This window comes from Pezoporus occidentalis, unplaced genomic scaffold (assembly GCF_034315485.1).
Source record: "Pezoporus occidentalis ecotype Australia unplaced genomic scaffold, CSIRO_AGI_Poc_V1 ctg15, whole genome shotgun sequence".
Classification (NCBI taxonomy): domain Eukaryota; kingdom Metazoa; phylum Chordata; class Aves; order Psittaciformes; family Psittacidae; genus Pezoporus; species Pezoporus occidentalis.
In genome coordinates this window covers 9,867,427-9,887,644 of record NW_026913316.1, presented here as the reverse complement: position 1 = coordinate 9,887,644, position 20,218 = coordinate 9,867,427, and positions in this window count along the sequence as shown.

Sequence of the window (20,218 nt, the reverse complement as noted above, 5' to 3'; positions counted from 1 at the left end):
TCTCAGAGAGAGCACAGCTTCTGCCAGAAATGTGTGCTCGGTGAGAAAAATAGAAATCTGAATTGCTTGAAGGACTAACAAGAGGGAAGGCATTTGTGACAAGTTCCCTGTGTGTATCAAAGAGCTTGGTCACTGATGTACTTAGAAGCATTTATATACTCCCACAGTGAAGTAGTCACACTAAAATCTTTAAAATTTTGCTTTTTCTGAGCGAAAATTGCTGCCACAGATCTACAGTACATACACATAAGTGGCTTCTGACATGATCTTTAGCAACAGACAAGTTTATAGAAATTCAGTTTTGGCTGCAAATTATTCACAAACGAGAAGAAAGGCCCTATTTGAATAAAAATATGCACTTACCCCTCCCCCCCCCCCATCTCTTAAAGCAAACTTACCCTTTGTAAGCATAGCTGTAAAGATTTGACTGTAAATGTTGTGCATAGTAATCTCATTGTTTCAAAAAGCTACCTAAGCTTCAACTCGTAAAACCAACTATGCATTTACATGTCCCATACATTTCTAATTAAATTCTTTGAAGGTTAAGGCAACAGAATTTTGCCTCTAGATCAGCAATGATGTTCAGTTGAAACATAGGTGATATTGATGATTTCCATGTACAGCTATCTAATAATATAGCATCTACAGCTATCTAAACATACAGCTAACACACAAGCTTTGGTCTTCATCTTTTGCAGTCAGTTGTAGAGACAGAAGTGAGCCAAAATAATTCACAGGGGGTCAGTTTGCTCTTCAAGAGCAAGTGTACTGTGTTCACCAGTCATTGAGTGACTGGGGGAGGCAAGAGAAGGTCCCTTATCGTCATGGTTTCCAGCTGAAGACCATGCTGCATTCTGTCAGTAGGACCTATTTTATACCACTAGTATTCAATGCTAAATGCAAAACAAGAAATCAAATACACACTTTAGCTATACAGGACTGATAACTTTTTATGGTGGAACAAGAAGTACGGTATTAACTTCCAACATGAGATATAAGAAAGATCCCATTGAAAATACAAATGAGAAGACACCTACAAATCTTGTGTTTCTGTTTCTGGAAAAACTGCACTACAAAAGTGCAGTTCTCTTCTTTACAGAAGAGAAGAAAAAAATATTAAAGAACTGGACACTGTGATTTATGGGTAAAGATCAAAAGATTGATTCCTACTTAACTTAAGGCTGTGGTTAAAGGCATATGAAAATCATCTTGAAGTATTGGAATGTCATAAGCAATGAAATGAGAGAGAAATCACTTTTGTTTAATGGACAAAATTAGTAATAATTGAATGATCATAACAAAAAACAAATTTAAGGTAATAATAGATAAGGAAACATCTCCCAACAGTGCATTTTACTGCACTGCAGAGGTTTTCCTCAGAAAACACTGAGGAAATAATGTAAATGCACATTTTAACTATCAAGTTACCCACAGGGCAAAAGAACAGTCTAAGAAAGCTCTCTGTGCCAGCTTTCTCCTACGAACTTGCAAGACTGTATTAAAAATTAAGAAACAGAAAGTGTCTTGGGCTCAGAACAACAAATGAGAGTAGACTCCATGAAAATGTGAGCTAAAAGTTACAGCTCTTGGTTTTGTTTATGCTTTTTCCCCTACTGGAAAGCTCTGAATCTCTTAAAAACCAAGGCAGAATACAACAATAATACAAAATTGCCTTTGGTGAAATATTTCTCCTTGAAAAACATTTTTAGTTCAATGGTATTTTAAAGGTAAGAAATCTCTTACAAATTGCAGAATCTTTCAAACCAGAATCTTCTGATTTGAAAGCAACCACAGTGATTTTCTGTCCAATTTATTTCTTAATAAAAAAGAAATCTTTTTTTTTTTTTAATGTATTATCATTGATCTACTGGCTCATTTATTTTTAAATTTAAAAAATTAAAAAACAGCAAATCAAACATGAGGTAATAATTATTGAAACAAACAAAGAAATCATTCATGCTACCACCCAGCTCCCATTGTATGCTTTTGAAAACTTCACCCCTACCTTGTGTGAGTGGAAGCAAAATGGCACAGTGGATTCAGATTGGACTGATGGCCTGGATAACCTGCACAGCCAACTGCAGCATCAATTCTCACACATAAACCAGGACAAAACCCACTCAATGAATAGTGCATTTAGGCAAACAACAGCCTTGGATCATTAAAGAAGAATAAACTATACCCTCATACCTTTGAATTTCACTTTGATGCAAGGCATCACTTTCACGTGAAAGTCAGAGCTCTTGGGAGTAGGGTTTAGAAAAGCTGTTGTAAGTCAGTGGCAAAACTTCTACTGACTTCTGTGAAATATTATGTTTGTTAACAAAGTGTTATGTTTTGTTTCTTAACAAAAAGTAAATATTCAGCAGTCCCAGAGGATGAACCCTTTAACTATTAAGAGGCATAGCACCGTGGTCAGTTACTCAGAGTGGCAAAAGAGCATCTATAAATCTGCAGTTGACTTGGAGAGTAGCATGTGTTTGGGCCATGCAATGCCAGCCAACTAATGCAGACAACTAGTTTTCTTAGGCTTTTTCCAAAATCAAGTAAGAGTGATATGTAGCACTTAGCTACTTTGCATTGCTCTCAATATTTCACGAGTTTAAAATTCAACATATTCAGGCACAGTGCTGGTTCTCTGCTGCTTCCACCTAAAGGACTCCTGGTGATGGGGTTTTAATTCTCCTCACCACAGACATCTGTAGTGTTGAAGTATACCTCTGAAGCATGTTTCAGATCCCTTGCAGAGCAGAGAGAACACAGAGCAATGAAGAAAAGAACTATCTAGGTAACCATTCATCTACCCAAGTGCAGGCGCCTTCAGTTGCAAGCCGCTCTTGTAATTGGAGACTGATTCTTGGAAATACAAAACCCACCCTTTGAGCCTGCACTGAAAGAGAGACCACTGTCCATTTTAACTTGTAAACATAGAAAGACAGAGTAGCTGCATATTTGACTCCTGGCTATAACGTTGCAGTTTGCTGGTGTACAAAATATTCAGGCTTGACTTCTCAGGGATATGGGAAAATCATTACCATTTTGCATTTAAATAAATAACCCAGGATGGCCATTAAATCTCTTTAAAACCCCAACTTGAAATAATTATTGAACCTCATCAAGTTGGCTTTGTAGCCTAGCTCAAGAATGACCTCAAATTGCCTATGACAAAGCTAAAGCTACCTCACTTTTGCCTCCACTGACATAACAAAGCAACACTGCTGTCATCTCAACGTATTTAATGCAGTATAAAGGTATCTTTTTTTTTTTGTAAGTGAAAACATGGCCTGAGGCTGCTTGATTTTCTTTTCTCTCCGTGTTGGTGCATGGATGTCTTTTGAACTTCCTGAAGTCAGCAGGATCCCTGGGTATTGTCACGTTTATTTTAGAAAAGTCCTATTGTTCTGGAGACTAAGACCATTTCTGAGGCTACTTTGAAACTACTCTTTCAAACTGTTTATTGTTCTAACCTTCAATTATAGGGATATCAGTGGAAAAGTGATTAAAGACTGGTGTCCCCCAGCAGAGACACTATTTTTTTTTCATTTTTGATGCCCTATTTGGCTATTTATTGCCCTTATTGTTCTTTTTGATGGTTGCTAGGGAGAAGGAGATTAAAACTCAATGTGCAGCACAGCTCATTCTAGGGTATAATTTTGCTGGTATTTAAAATAATATATGCCAGATAATAGATAAAAATTACTGTGTTGAGCTTAAAAGGGGATATTATTGTGCCACATTTAGTTTTATTTTTTCCTAGTCTTCAAAAAAATGTTTCCTAAGGGATACACAGGAAGAAGACAGATGTGACAAACAGAAACGGATTTCCCCTGTGAATGCAAGAGGAGAAGCATAAGCCCCAGAACTACTGACTGTTTTCCTTGGTGGAACAGAGAATAAGTCCCTCTCTAGACAGGATTAATTTACTTTATTTTTTTCTTCTTTAATTGAAGTATGTGCTGTTGTGAATTATTTGAAGCATATAATATAATTCTGTGAATAAAAATAATTTCTTAATATGGCTGTATTAGTGATACACCTATAAAACCCAGGCAAATATCCCCTACTAGGATGCCAACTGCATTATGTGGGGCAAAGCCCAGGGTCTCTCTTGGATAAAGCAGAAATTTAGTCAGGACTTGTGTTTTGCTCTGAGCCTCTAGTTTCTTCCAGAGACTTGATTTGTTTGGGAAGGTTGGTCCTTCCAAACATGATCAGCAGTGAAAGATTCTATATAGACCACACAAGGCATCAGCTTCACTGATAAAGCTCATCTCGTGAAACCAAAACAGGTATGCAGGAGGTGGACTTCCATGTGAGCACTGTTGATCTAGAGTCAGTGTCCAGAGAAGAATGAATGATTCACCTGCTTCTGAGCCTGCCTGGACTAAAGGGAGGAAAGTCCGGTGGGCAAAAAATGGCCTGTGAAGAAGAGCTACACAGCTAAAACAAGGGCTGCAGGAATGGCTATGCCATCCATAATGCACCGTTTGGCTTGAGTTATTTTTCAGTTTAAGTAAGAAAAAGAGGCAACAAGACTTAAGAAACAGGTAGAAAAAACTCTTTCAAGGTGACAGACAGGGTTTTAAAGCTCATAAAACCTGGTAATGAATAGAGACTTGTGAGTGAGTTTGGTCAAAGCATTTACATTCTTTTAGAAATAATATCTGAAATAGGGTAAATAATTCCTGTTGCTGACAACTGTCAGGAAGAATTCAGAGAATAATTTCTCTGCTATATTGAAAGAGAAAACATGCCTGTGGTCACAGATTCTTCTTACTTCCTCGGGCTTAGTTTCTACAGCTGACTGCCTTTGGGCACATGCGTGTGTGTAGTACCAAAGGGTTTCTCGTGGGCCCTGACGCATTCTCATTTCATTTACACAGTTCACTTCATTCAAAAATGAATATAGTAGTGCTTACCCATTCTACTATAAATTATAAAAATAAAAGTATTAATGTACCTGTATCACCCAAATGTTACACTGACAAGCATCACAAAGAAGCATCCTGAATATTCAAAGTGAACACCAGATTGTCAGATCAACGTGTTTGGTTATCTCACATGAACTTCAGATCTTTCTCTCAATGAGATTACATCATGACTCAGTTATATGACAATGTTCTGATTTCAGCTTTAACAGCTATTTTATTTTTTTTTCTTCCTAGTAGCTGGTGCAGTGCTGTGTTTTGGGTTTAGTCTGAGAACAGTGCTGATAACACAATGATGGCTTAGTTGTTGCTAAGTAGCACTTACCCTGATCAAGGATTTTCCAGTCTCTCATGCTCTGCCAGTGAGGAGGGTCAGAAGAAGCAACGAGGGAGCAGAGACAAACTAGCCAAAGGGGTATTCCATACCACAGCACATCATGCCCAGTATACAAACTGGGGGGAGTCACCCAGAAGGACAGATTGCTGCCTGGGTCAGGCTGTATATTGGTCAGTGGGTGATGAGCAATTGTATTGTGCAACTGTTGTGTTGTTTTTTTTCCTTTTTCCTTTTATATTCTCTCTTCTTGTTATTTCCCTTATCATTATTATTATTAGTAATAGTAGTAGTAGTTTTGTATTATTGGACTATTGCATTATTATATTATTGGACTATTGGACTGTTCTTATTTCAACCTGTGGGGTTTGCATTCTCTGGACTGTGGGGGGATATAGGGTTGTGAGCCAACAGCTTCATGGTTCTGAGCTACCTGCTGGGCTTAAACCATGACAGACCAGAACTTGTAAAAATTGAACATTAGCTACCAGTGTCACTGATTAAAAATAAACAAATAAATTAAAATGCCCTATCAGCACAGTTTGAAAAGGCTCTGGAAGACTCCGGTTTAGATTTCACAACTCAGCCTATGATCATTGTGCAGTCTGTGACTGTTGTATCAGACTTCATTTGATTACCCAGATCTCATAAACTATCTGTACACAGGGGTGGAACTGACAAACATTGCAAGCATCAGGAAAGCTTTTTTCTACTAGAACTTCAATTTACCACTGTCTGTCAAGATAAATGAACAAATGACCTCAGGAGTTACAGCTTTTTTTTTTTAAAGAAATTACAAGATCCAGTGGTAATGGATGCAAGAGAGAGTCACGTAAAATACTAGCTCATCTATTTTCCTCATGGATCCTTTAAAGTCTGTGATCCCTGAAATTAAGTATTCTTCCTAGAGATTATAAAGTGTGCCATTTACTACAGCAGTTCGTATATTCTGTGAAACTCAAAGTAAAAGATTCACAGAGATCATAAACTTGCCAGATGCAAGACCTGGCATAGATACACGTACTTTTCTTCTGACTTTCAGGTTCTGGAGAACTTTCATTTATGAGATCTGTCCTCGCCGCCACCGATGCTCTTGACTACATGCATTGATATAAAGTCTATGATGATGATGATAATAATAATAATAAGCCTCAGTACTTACTACAGGACAGAAGATGCTTCCTTTTAAGTAGCTTCAGTTTTATAAGCGTAAACATTAAAAAACTAAAAAATACATAGAGAAGCCAATGGATATAGTGATCATGTACGATAGAAAATCTGAGAATATGAGCAACTACACAGCCACAAGAGAGAACAAAAAACCACAGGGGTACAATAAGGAAAAAGAGCTGGAGAGCAGTCACTTGAGAGTCAAGTTTTAAATTAAAACAAGAGGTTTTGTAGGAGGCAGGTGACCTGAGTTGACATTTTAGGGAATTAAACAAAATATAGGAATGGAAATAGGGAATCAAAAGGCTGATGTAAAAGTCTGGTTTAAAAATAGTTTCAGAAGAAGAAGAAGGAAATTCATAAGGTGAACTTTTACTAGATTTTTATATAAGCTATCAAGGGAAAAATGAAAATATTAACATTTAAGGAGATGGTGAAGGCTACAGAAAATGACTCTGAAAGAGTATGGACAATGTTAAAAGTCATTAGGAAGATGAAAAAGACTTTCCTGAAGATGAGAGATGAAAATATCACTATACTGTCACAGCACCTTATGTAAACAGATGCTTAGGGTCAAGTACGGCGACTGCATCAGCTACACTGTTTTCAGATGAATCATTTCTATGGTCAGATATTACCCCAAGCTAGGACAACAGCAGCACTAGGACAACAGTGACTGTGCAGCACTCTGACTAGTGTGTATGTATCACTGCCTGGAAGAAAGACTTATGGAAATATCTGGAACTAAAGTCTCTGCATATTGAATTTTATATATAAGTATATATATACACACACACACACAGAGTGTACACTCCTTGGTAAACCACAGTGTTAGTTTCATCCAAAGAAATAGCACAGCGATTTCTTTTTTGAGTATAAGATACGAGATAACCTCTTAGATGCAAGGTATGTTTAGTTTACAGCTGTAGTTTCTGTGAAATATATAAAATACCTATGTGATACTATACCAGATGGTTCTTCTATTTCAAAAGCATATTTCCCTCTGCTTCACATTTTGACAAATGTGTTCCAACTTCAAGGTGACTATCATCAATTCTCTTGAAGCACTCAGTTTTAATTTAGAAGAAAATAAAACCATATAAAAATTACAACCTTAAGTAAGTTAAAATGACAGCTTTCTCTGAAGGAGAAACTAACTAATTTAGAAATCTTCTGCACTGGATATTTAGCACAATTTTCTTCAGCCTTGACTTAAATGTTTCAATCAATATGTCTTCAAAGCATGTCTGTATGAGATCTGTTAAGATGGTTACATCAGTTATTCAGCACATCAACTCATCTAAAATCTTAAACCCAATCACATGATGTCTAAATGTAACAAGTCCCTTTAAAAAAAAATAAAAAATATGTATCTATATATCAGGTAGGCATGTGGAAATTTTCAAAAAGAAAGAATCAAGCCACAGTAAGAATAGTGCAAAAACATCAAAATGAACTGCTGCTGTTTCTTAAAATACTCAACTTTAGGAATGAGCAAACTTGTTTTCCTATACAGCTAGACTATATTCAGACACCGCTTATTTTTTTTTGAGATCTGAGAGCTTTACACTCATTTAGACAACAAAATGGATCTCTTGAAAAATCAGATTCAGAGTTACTCAGGCTCCTTTCTTGATCTCAGCGTACTTTTTTTCTTTCTCATTTTGACTGGAAGAGTATGTAAACATGCATGTGCAAATTACCATTCATATCAAGTGGACTTACCTTTATAGGGAAGAGTACAACTAATAAAGTGATATTTTCTGATAAAAACAATCTTATAAACCAAAAGAAAAGACTAGATTGAGACAAAAGAGGAAAACATAGAAACCTAATTAGAATGTAAAGTCTAGATATAAAAGCAACTACAATCCTCAGCTGTGGGAAGCAGTTTTCATCATCACAACTAGTCATTTCAACTCCTCTCTGGGGCCCTGGCCCTTTGCTTCCCTAACATCCTAGGCGGCATCTCTACACATTGCCTGTTGAGAAACAGGCCAAAACGTCAAAGTTCAGACCTGTAATTAGTGCTAAATTTAACGTCAAACTACAAAAAAGAAAAAAATTGGGTACAAAACAAATTACACTTTATTATAGTTGTCTCTTCTTCCTTCATCATTTAAATCCAGATACCAAGCTTAGGAAGTACTCACAATTCAGAGTCTCGGATTCATCTCAGTAGTGCAACCAAAACTGAGCTCAAGTCTCTCCTAAGAGGAGCTTATTACTCTAATCAACTAATGATGTCATTGACTACAAGGAAGGCACAGGGCCAATACTGAGACTGCTGATAAAGCACAGCTGAAGCTGTGATAAAGCACTAATCATCAGAGATTTCCACATCCTTAAGTGTAAATTTTGTATACAGGTACTCCAGTATAAAAGCCAGAAAGATAAGCCCAATAATTTTCATAGCATCATTCTTGATTTAAACCAATATGACGAAAATCACAGGTTTATGATTATAGTCACAAATTGTCTATTTTGCTTAAAGGCATAAAAATCCTGGGTAAAGTTAGCATAATGTAATAAATAATAGGTGAAGAAGGTTAACTATCTCTAATTGAAATTTTAATTTTTTCATTTTTCAATTTTATTCTACGTGACAAAGTATTGTTTGGAATGCCAAATAAGCCATTAATTAGCCAAATAAGGCTACATAACAAAATAAAAATGAAAATGAAATACTTCTAAACTTAATTTAGGCATAGGGCATAATCATTATGCAACTTAATAAAAGGTAAACAGATATTTAAGAGTCACTTTTCAACTCAATTTATATGTGATGTGCTCCATTTACATGCAAAATATATCTTGGGTTTACAAGCTAACCACAGCCGGAAAAGGTTCAATTTTCCAATTATAGCTAATAGACAATTTACTGTAAATTGAGAGAAAAATTATATACAATATAAAGGCATGTGATGACCAGGCAAGTTGAGAAGGAGTATGTAATGAATGACAAGCGAGATTTGGAAAAGGAAGAACAATTCTTGCTTCAAATACAAGAAAACCATTACAGAGACAACTGAAGGGACAGACCCTGGAGGCTGCTAGTGTATGCCAGGTGTGTGTGCGTGCAGGATGGGTATCTAAGAAGAAGTATGAAATAAGATGAGACTCATTTACCAGTCAGCTACAGCTAAGAAGGTGATATTTTGCTGCTGCTCTTCTCTCTTGTACTTGACTCTTTGTAGAGGCACCGAAGCTAGAGACACCATGTCAGGGTGAACAAACAGACATACAACTGTATGCTGATTCTTGAAGTTTTAAATATGTCTACTTAGGGAGGGTAGCGGTCAAGTGCACCTAAGCAACCTAAGCCTCCTTGGAGGATTGCTTTTCAGGCTGTCCAAGACAGCGAATCAGAAAAGTATTCAAATATATCTTTATGCATGTTATCACAGTATCACAGTATCACAGTATGCTAGAGATTGGAAGGGACCTCAAAAGATCATCTAGTCCAATCCCCCTGCCGGAGCAGGAACACCTAGATAATGTTACACAGGAATGTGTCCAGGCGGGCTTTGAATGTCTCCAGGGAAGGAGACTCCACAACCTCCCTGGGCAGCCTGTTCCAGCGTTCCATCACCCTCACTGAGAAGAAGTTCCTTCTCAAGTTTAAGTGGAACCTCTTGTGTTCCAGTTTGCACCCATTACCCCTTGTCCTATCATTGTTTGCCACTGAGTAGAGCCTGGCTCCATCCTCGTGACATTCCCCCTTTATATATTTATAGACACTAATAAGGTCACCCCTCAGTCTCCTCTTCTCCACTGCCCTTCTAATACACCCCAGGATGCCATTGGCCTTCTTAGCCACAAGGGCACAGTGTTGGCTCATGGTCATCCTCTCGTCCACTAGGACCCCCAGGTCCCTCTCCCCTACACTGCTCTCTAACAGGTCGTTCCCCAACCTATACTGGAACCTGGGGTTGTTCCTGCCCAGATGCAGCACTCTACACTTCCCCTTGTTATATTTCATCCAGTTATTCCCTGCCCAACTCTCCAGCCTGTCCAGGTCTCGCTGGATGGCAGCACAGCCTTCTGGTGTGTCAGCCACTCCTCCCAGCTTAGTGTCATCAGCAAACTTGCTGATAGTACACTCAATTCCCTCATCTAAATCATTGATGAATATATTAAATAATACCGGTCCCAGTACTGACCCTTGAGGCACTCCACTAGTTACAGGCCTCCAACTAGACTCCCCATTCATTTTCCTCTAACAATACAGGTGTTATTTCAGCACTTCTGTAGCATTACAAGGTTCAATTAGCTGTGCTCGTCAAGGGAGTTAATCAGGTAGGTGGAAGGAGTTAAGCCATCTCACACAGCTTGGCATTGCAAGGGTGGCTCTGGCTAGTGCTCTGGTTCCAGCCCCAAGCACACACATTCCTACAGACCCTGGGAACGCCTCCCTTGCACCGTCCATCCTTATCTCCCTGTTTCACACTGAAGACTCAGAGATATAATCTGTCCAGAAAACACAGGACCAAACGGAGAAGTGGAGCAGTCCATAAGGCATTTCAGCCTAACGTGAGGGCAGCTGTTCCCACCTGAGTAGAGGTGAGCAGAGACCTCTAGAAGGATAAAACCCACTTCTTACAGATTTACAGTGTCTTGCAGAAAGGCCAGGCAGGACTTGCTCCTCTAAACGCTTGCAGTTGTTTGCACTGTTCTGTGATAGGATTTCACAATGAGAGAGAAATGCAGTGAATGCTCTCAGATGATGTCTTTTCAGTTTTTCTAAAATTACCTAAGTTATTAGCAGTGTTGTGTTCTGCACTTCTTTACAGGGAAAACCTAACCGTGCAGTATCTTAAAAACAACTAATGGGAGAAAAGAATATTTTTGTATGCTACTACTATTGTTTGCAAGCAAAAGTGTACAACCTCTGTAGAACAAAAGAGAAAGAGAGGGAAGGACAGGGTTTGCAGCCAGAATAAAGAACAACTGGGTTTATTTTGTGGTATTATGAATGCAGCAAATAAGTCATTTTATTCATATTTTTCCTCCAATTGTTTTTTTTTTTTTTTTGAGGAGTGGGACATTAAGGTGACTAAAAAAAAAAAAAGAAGAGAGGTCAAAAAGCTAGAAAACGCAGGAGGGAAAGAAAGGGTAAGCAGACAGAAATTAGGCCTAGATATGGAACCATATCTTACTATGGTACTACCTTTTGTTGTAAAGGTTTCCACTATCAGCTTCAACAAAGGACTGCCTTATAGAGCCTAAGAAAAGGTTAAGCCACAAGACAAGGGCACAAGTGGAATGCTAATACAGGCAGAAATATATTCTTTTGTGAAAGAAGAGAAAAGCTTTCTTTCATTGTTTTATTCTAAGAGAAATTTTTTGAAAGCACATTTTCATGTGAATTCATGATTTCCTCTGCAGCCTGTCAACTGTTTTTTCCCAGCTTTTAATACCAGAGGGAGTATCAGCCCATTATTTCACCAGATTTTAACTGTTGTTAGCTAAATAAATTTCTGCGTAATACACCTGTGTATTGGAAATCTGAGGTTCCCAGTATTCAGTCTTTTCTGTAGCTCTGATCTGAAGGGAAAGGAAGCCTTCAAGCTGACACTGAGGACAGAACAGTGATGTGGCCGAGATTAAAGGAGGGATGATTTCAGTGTGTAATCTGAAGAGCTGTCCTGGGTTCAGCAGTAGCAGTCATTTTTCTCCTTCTTAGTAGCTGCTGCAGTGCTGTGGTTTTGACTTTCAGCCTGGGAACAGCACTGATAACACCAATGTTTTCAGCTGCTGCTCAGTAATGTTTACTCTGACCAAGGACTTTCTGAGTCTTGTGCTCTGCCAGGGAGCAGGGGAGGCTGGGAGGAAGCAGAGACAGGACACCTGACCCAAACTAGCCAGAGGTATTCCATAGCACAGCATGTCACGCCCACTATATAAACTGGGGGCAATTACCTGGAAGGGCTAGATCACTGCTTGGTCGTGCTGGGTATCGGTGGGCGGGTGATGAATGGTTGTATTCTCTTCCCTTGTTATTTCCCTTATCATTATTATTATAGGTGGCAGCAGCAGTGGTTTGTGTTATACCTTAGTTACTGGACTGTTCTTATCTCAGCTCGTGGGAGTTACACTCTCCTCCTCATCCCTCTGGGAGTGGGGGGGAAGGAAGGGGGGGGAGGGAGTGAGAGAGTGGCTGCATGGCTGACTGAGTTTAAGCCATGACAAGAGCTCACAAGGAATCCCTTCTTGCAGATGTCAACACAAAAGGTGTCCTGACGGAGGCACTTGGCATTTTTGCATTGCTGTTCATTCTGCACACAGGGACAGTGTCCAGCCCTTGGAATTCTCCCAGGCCTTGGAAGGGCCAGCACAAGGGTGTACATATTAATGCCACTGCTGACTTAGCTCCAGCTGCAGAAATATTCATTGCCTTACAATGTTCTTCCTTCTCTTTCCTGGACAGTGCTATGAGATCCTGTAGGTCTTCCCTGAGGCACTCAAAGGAGCTGAAAATAGATCAGTCCATTGGCAAAGACACCTCTAGGGAAAAGCTGCTTCCTAGTGGCTAAAGAACATAGCAAAGAAACATACAAATACCAAGAAAATAGTTCTGAAAATCTTGCCAAATTAGACATATTGGATTTGCAGAGTTTCTTGTAATTATTCTATTTATTGGAAAACTATATATATAAACACATGTACAGTGAATGCATATATGTATGCAAATATATTGCATGTTAGTATATACGTGTGCCTAATTACACATATTTTGTATACACATTTATATACAATCAAATGAGGTTTTATTATTGCTGTGATCTATTGTCAGAGCTCTTGGGTGCAATTTTGAGTGCAAATGACAGGAAATCACCAGATTACTAGCACATTTGCAGTATATAGCTTGAACAAGGTCTGTTTCAACTATTGTTGCAAATAAAAAAAGTAACTGACAACACAAAAAGCACCTTTTAGCCCATGCTGCCTTTCATCCTATCCTTCCATCTTATGTATTTCCACTTAAAGACATGCCCCAGCTTATGTTGTTGCTACACAGGGTGTATCTAATACAGATTGTTTGTTGAAAAGAATGACACTAAGGGAAAGACTGTGGACACCTCAGGAATGTTATCCAGCTCTTGCTATGGTTAATAAATACATCATAAAGTCCCGTTCAATTTTACTAATACTCCATCTCCAAACTGTTGAATAAATACAACATTTCAAAGCTACTGCTGGATGCTGGAGGCTGAAACACATGAACACACAAGAAAAATTATTCTGAAAAGCCGGTCTCAGGCTGCTATTGTTACTAAATTTTATCTGGTGCCACACTTAGCTTAATTACACAATTTGAAATGAAGGCTAGAGATAAAACCAGAAAAGCTATACCAGTAGTTTGTGTAACACAAAAACAGCGCCCCTGCATGTCAGGAAGCGGAGAAGAGGGGGTGGGCACAGAGAACTTATCAAGTACACTGAAAACAGCCAGATGTGGATGAATGATCCTGAGTGCCGATGAGAATTAGCCTAAACTGCAGTTTAAGATTCTGTGTAATATAAATCAGTGTATTTAAACTCACTCAAATAAAACTGTACTTCCTTACACCTGTTGAAAATATAGTCCCATGTATTTCAGATGATACCAATGATAATTTGAGAAGTGGATTTAAATTACTACTTGCATTAGATGAATTAGTAATAACAAAAATTCAACTGCTGTGGAAAATGTCCTTTCAAATGAGAGCTTCATGATGCTCACATTATGTTGCACACATTATTAAAGAATAGTCTAACAGGTTGATTAGCCCTTTCTAATGTTGCCCATTCATTATTAATAAAGCAAGCATACTTTTAAGGCCTGATTCTCAATTATTTCATTAGCTGAATGAAAAATTAAACAAAGATGAAGAGAAACATTTTAACTTCCTTAGCAGCACCGGAGAGGAAAACCTTTTCTCCAACAGAGTATTTAGTGAATTATTTGGCACGTGGAATAACTGAGGATTTTTGCTGGTGAATATATGCCAATGAACCCACCAGATTTGTTCATTAAATCCAACTCATGGAATGACTGAAAAGAGTGCATCATCTCAGCAGTAGGGAAATGCCGAAAGATTTTAGATGCTTTGCTTGACCTTTGTTTATGAATTGGCTTCATCCAATGGGGCTGAAAGCCTCCTATAAAAATCCTTCATGTTTTGAAAAAGGGCAAAAAGGAGCCTTGTTGAATTACAAGCTCAATAATACTTATGCACAAATCCATTTTTTCCCAGGTTGTGAAGAACTCGCAATAGTTTTTGCCCCATTCAGCAAATCACTCAGGAACCAAAAAAAAAAATAAAAAGTGTGTTCAGGCCAACTGAGAAGAAATTCATAAACAGAGCAGCAAAACCTATAAGAATGTTTAAAACTCAAGATGCTTCCCATTCTTGTGCTCATTTTCGCCATACTTATACAAAGTTACTAGTTACCATATTTCCATTTTTGACAGATTAATACCCACTACCCTATATGTGTGAGATAGATTCAGCTGACGTCCTACCATATATCAAGACATGCATCCTGACTTTTGTAGAGCAGATTAGTTTAGACTATAGTTTGGTTTTTTTTCCATACACAGGCTGGAAGTGACACGAGCCTCTAGGCTGATACTCAAGTCATGGTTTGCAAGCCATGTGTGTGTCTGAACTATAGCCAAAGGGTTCAAACCTTCTTTCTTTGAACCTCTTAAATGCTTTGTACTTATTCCTTAATTCTTTCTGAAAGTGTCCGTATATACTGCAGACCACCTAATAGTTACTATGAAACCAAAACTGTCTACAGAATGTTGCCTATCAAAGACTTCTTTCAAAAGACTTACGGGCAGGACTGAAAGGGAGGCAAGTCACAGTTGTATCATGCAAGAGTTGAAGCAGGGAAAAATGGATAAACAAATTTCCCCATTGACTTCCCAGTTCACAAGCAGATCATGGCAGCTGTTGTTGCTGCATTTGTGCAGCTAATGCACTATGTCTGTAATTGGTGTTTGGTGGTATTCTGGAGAATGTACTTTGGGGCCAATTCCTTCCCACATTCCTTAGGGTATCTCCTAGCCCTAGGAACACAGGTGATCAGTAAGTCATGCTTGCTTGTCAGAAATGAATTCACCTGACTTGGTCACACTGCTTAAACCACTTCACTGTCACCCAAAGCAGAAAACTTGAAAAAACCACAAAAGTGCATTTATCTTTTCCATGTGCAGAGAAGGTGAAGGAGGGCATTCAAGAAATATGCTTGTAGGAATGTTCAGCTAAGCACTCATTTGTCTTGGTGCTCCCAATGTCTTCTTGTTTTCTTTTTTTCTTTTACCTCTATTTTTTTTTCTTTGATTTAAAGGCTACTCTACAGTATTCAAGTTCTTTCTATATTCATGGCTGATGCAACAGATGGAATATTTGGAAAGCGACGTGAAAGGAAAGATGTAATGTGGATTTAAAAGGTTGCCCTAAGAGCACAAAGCAACAGAAAACAAAATAGATATTTCTGGCAGAAGATGATAAGGGGCGTGGTGAGATTCATCTCCATGGGAAACCGGACAACAGGAATATTATTATTATTTTAAAATAATAAACCACAGCATTCTTCCAAAAGAATTTTATATGATCAGACTAAGCCTAACATAACATTTTCCTTCTGCTGTTGTCTGAGAATAGCCTATTTGAGAGTTTATACTACTGGCTTTATACTGTGGTTTCAAGCCATATACTATAGTTTTATATACCATGTACTCAATCCCGACATGCCTGATATTTATAGCTGTGTTTACCCACACACCCAGCTGCAGCTCAGGCCCAGAAAAGTATGCCAAACAGTCACCTTTATCCAGTCTCCAAGCTCCCCTCCATCCAATCCAACAGCACTGTCAATAGGAAGTTCTGAATACCCTGAAGAACTGTATGGGTGTCAGGAGATAAAGGTCCAGCCATAACCAATGTTTCCATACATCACTGAGAATGGAAATTGCATGGTTCACAGTGCACTGCATACATGTCCCTTGTGTCAACTGAAAGAGTAGCCAAAAGCACAGCCTAAACAGCAGCCATCTGAGCAGGCAGACCCAGCAACCAGCTCCCATGTTCTTGGAACATGTCAGGATCTTTTTTGTTCATTGCGTATGATGTCTAGCTCAACGGCATCCTTTGATTACTATTCCTGCTACTGTTTCCTCCTAATAAAATTTTCTGGACTACATGAGACTTCATAGCCACATCTCTCCCGCAAGCTTCTTAAGTCCAAATCTTATATACAGTTTATTTCCAATATTGATTATTAAGCAGCGCTTTTTAGGTCTCTGTTGCACAACACTGTGATGACCCAGGCCTTCTAAATGGCTGAAGAGTGACTGAGATATTAAAGTCATAGGAAGGGAGGAAAGGTTTGCTTATATTAGCATCCTGTTAATGTGCTTCGTGTTGCTAATCCTTGACCTCAACCTGATAATACATATATTTTCAGATTTGGAGTGTCAGGATAATTTTTGAGTTCATCCATTCTGGTGCAGGAAATTTAATTTGGGCTTACAGTAAGCAACAGAATTGAAAACTGATGAGGTGATAGTACAGCATATTATAGTATTAGAGTATCTGATTTCTGGTTTTCTTTTTGCAATGCTATAGTAACAGACTAATGTGCAGACATTAGAGGTCTGAAAGGGCTGGAAGACAATATCCATATCCAGTAAATTAGATGCTTAGTGCAACAAATACCCACTGACATGTTATTAAAAAAATGAACTAAAATGCATTCATAGTAACATGTAATGCTGCAAGAAAGGAAGCACATACAGTATGACAAATATCGATAAGCCTGTGAAGGACAAAGAGATGCCATGTATTTCTGAGGAATGTCAGTTGTGATTCTTTGTAGTCATACTTTGAAATAAGAGTCTTATTTGTCATTTCACTATCTTAGAAAAGGCTGAATGCACTCCCCCTCTCTCAGTTGTTATGAAAGAGCTCTAATCATAACTCCTGCATCATTACATTATCAGGGATTTAGATTATGAACCCTAACTTTTCCACTACAGGTGACAGGAGCAGTTTTGTCATGAGATTTGCAAAACAGAATCAGCCTAAATATTCAAAGTCAGTATTTCAGAAAAAAAAGAGAAGTGCTTTGTGTAAATGTTGGCAAGCAGAAAGTATTACTGCTCCTGTGTGTTCAAATGAAAAGTGGAGGAATAATCATTACTCATGAAAATTTGGAAAATATGCACCATCTTGCTTTCGCCATTAAATGGAGATAGTGGCTTCTAATAATGTATGCAGTGTATTTCGGGTTATCTCCTATCTAAGTAGAAATCATTAAAAAAAAAAAATGTAGGAGCCTTCAACAAACATTTGACTTAGAGCACTGGTTCCTACTTCAGCAAGTCTGGAAATTGGATGATCTTTGTTTCCCATTTCTATCAGTACCTTGACAGGGGAGTATGGGAAACTCTGTATTTTCCCCACCTATCCAAAAGTTTTCTTGGGAGCCTTAATCAGCCAATGTTTATAAATCATTCAGGTAACAGTTACAAAACACTTTATTCTTTTACCAGTGTAAAAGAAAGAATATGAGAGGGTTTATCATTTGTTTGGGTTGCAGTCTTTTTTTCAGTCTCTTCCCTCCAGCTGTTTAAGATTTCTTAATCACATTCAGGTTTTTTGGGAACAATTGGCTTAAATTTTGAGGTAGGAAAAACTCTGAGACAATGGAATGAATTCCGCATCAACTAAAACCTTTGTGAACTCACTTGCAAAGATTAGGCTTCAAATTAATTGTTCAAATTCCTTTCCTTAGATTGATGTTTACAGACACAGACTTGACATGCAAAGTAACTTTTTTACACAGGAGGATTGTTTAATTAGTTACTTGTTTTCAGCTGAAGTGTTTACAATGAGGGAGGGATTCTAAACTAGTTTCACTAGTTTCCAGTATTGGCCCCATTACAAAGTCAAAACCTGAGTCTTGCTCTAAATAGGTATTTTAATGTCTAATAGCTAATTAATAATTCAATTTTCTCCTCCCTTTTAAATAATGCATTGAGAATTCTTTGCAGCTGCATCTGGGTTTTGAATTTCTATAACTGCTTAAAAAATTTCTTCATGCAGCCACCAGGGCTATAGACCAAGATTATTTAAGTTACCAGATACCCATAGGAACCTGGGAAGCAGGGCTGTATAACACCGGTGAAAACCAGCAGCAAAGAAGGTCTTATCCAGAACATAGTGATAGGACAAGGGGTAATGGGTTAAACCTTAAACAGGGGAAGTTTAGATTGGATATAAGAAGGAAATTCTTTCCTGTAAGGGTGGTGAGGTACTGGAATGGGTTGCCCAGGGAGGTTGTGAATGCTCCATCCCTGGCAGTGTTGAAGACCAGGTTGGATGAGGCCTTGGGTGAGATGGTTTAGTGTGAGTTGTTCCTGCCCATGGCAGGGGGGTTGGAACTAGATGATCTTAAGGTCCTTTCCAACCCTAATTATTCTATGATTCTATGCCTAGGAGAAGCTGAATAGTTCTTTTAAGCCATCACCTCTTCCCTGCCAGAAGGATCCTGATTTATTCTTCACACTCCTTTCTTCTTCCTTCCTCTCCTCCCCTTCTATTTGCAGTTTGTAACAGAAATTATGACTAACAAGAAAAACAAGTTTATCTTAGCCACTGTTAATAAGCAATTGATTGTCAGCGGCACATGGCATAGAAGGGTTGTACCTTCTTTAGGATACCAGGGAAACAAGGACACATATGAATAGGGACCAACAAAAAAAAAATCCTCCACTTCCCTCTCCCCCCCCCCCCTTTTAACAACAACAAAGAAGTTTTTCCCTTTCAGAATAGGACACAGTCTTTCTCTCTCATCCTCCCACACTGTAGTGATGTTCTCCAAATTTCCATTATTAAACTTTGCTTAGACATAACAATATCAACAAAAAAGCACTGAGAGAAACATTATAGAAAGGACTCCCTCTGGGAACTACAGATTTGCTAAGATATGGATATGAGTCATCAGAAATTTGGACCCATGAAAAAGAAAAGGACCTTGTGAAAAAAACATGTTAATAACTGAGGAGAATCAAGACAAAACTACAAGAAAGCAAACAGTGCTGTAACTCCAAGAAAGACTTTGTGTGGTGTGATGAACTTGCAGAAATAAGTTATATTCTTCTTAAATAGATTTGTTTGCATGTGACAGCTTCTAGGTCTTCTGAAGACACAGCTTTGCTTTCACCTCCCCCACCCCAATCAAACCCTAAGTGGTGAGTCAAAAGTGACTCTATTTCCTTATAACACAGTTTCTCTCTTACCATGGCTGGTTTAGTGTAAGGGTCTTTTCAATGAGTTACTAGTATGAGAATTTTACCAGCCACTCTCATATCCACACACACAGAAAAAAGAGTGCTATTATTTCCCAATGCAGTGTCAACATGTCATTTTTTCTAAGACAATTGAGAGTCCCCCTTTTCCAAAATCAAATGCTTGTATTTCATATTTGCTGTTTGTTTCTGCACATACTTTTTTTTGCAGCAGCTGTTACTGTTTTTCCTGATTTTACTCACTTTGAAATGAATCCATTTGGTCTTCCTGTCTTAGCAAGAGTAGCCTCTGCTGAATCATAATACTTACAACTTTGAAAATGAATTTTTCATTTGAAAACTTCTTTGAAAATGAATTTGTTTTCCGAGTTGCACCACATACTATCCTGCTTAAAAATGCCCTTAAAGAGCAAAAACCAAAAAGTCATTCTGTATCCTTCTCACCTGTCAGTTTAACTCCTTCAAAGACCTCTGTTGAGG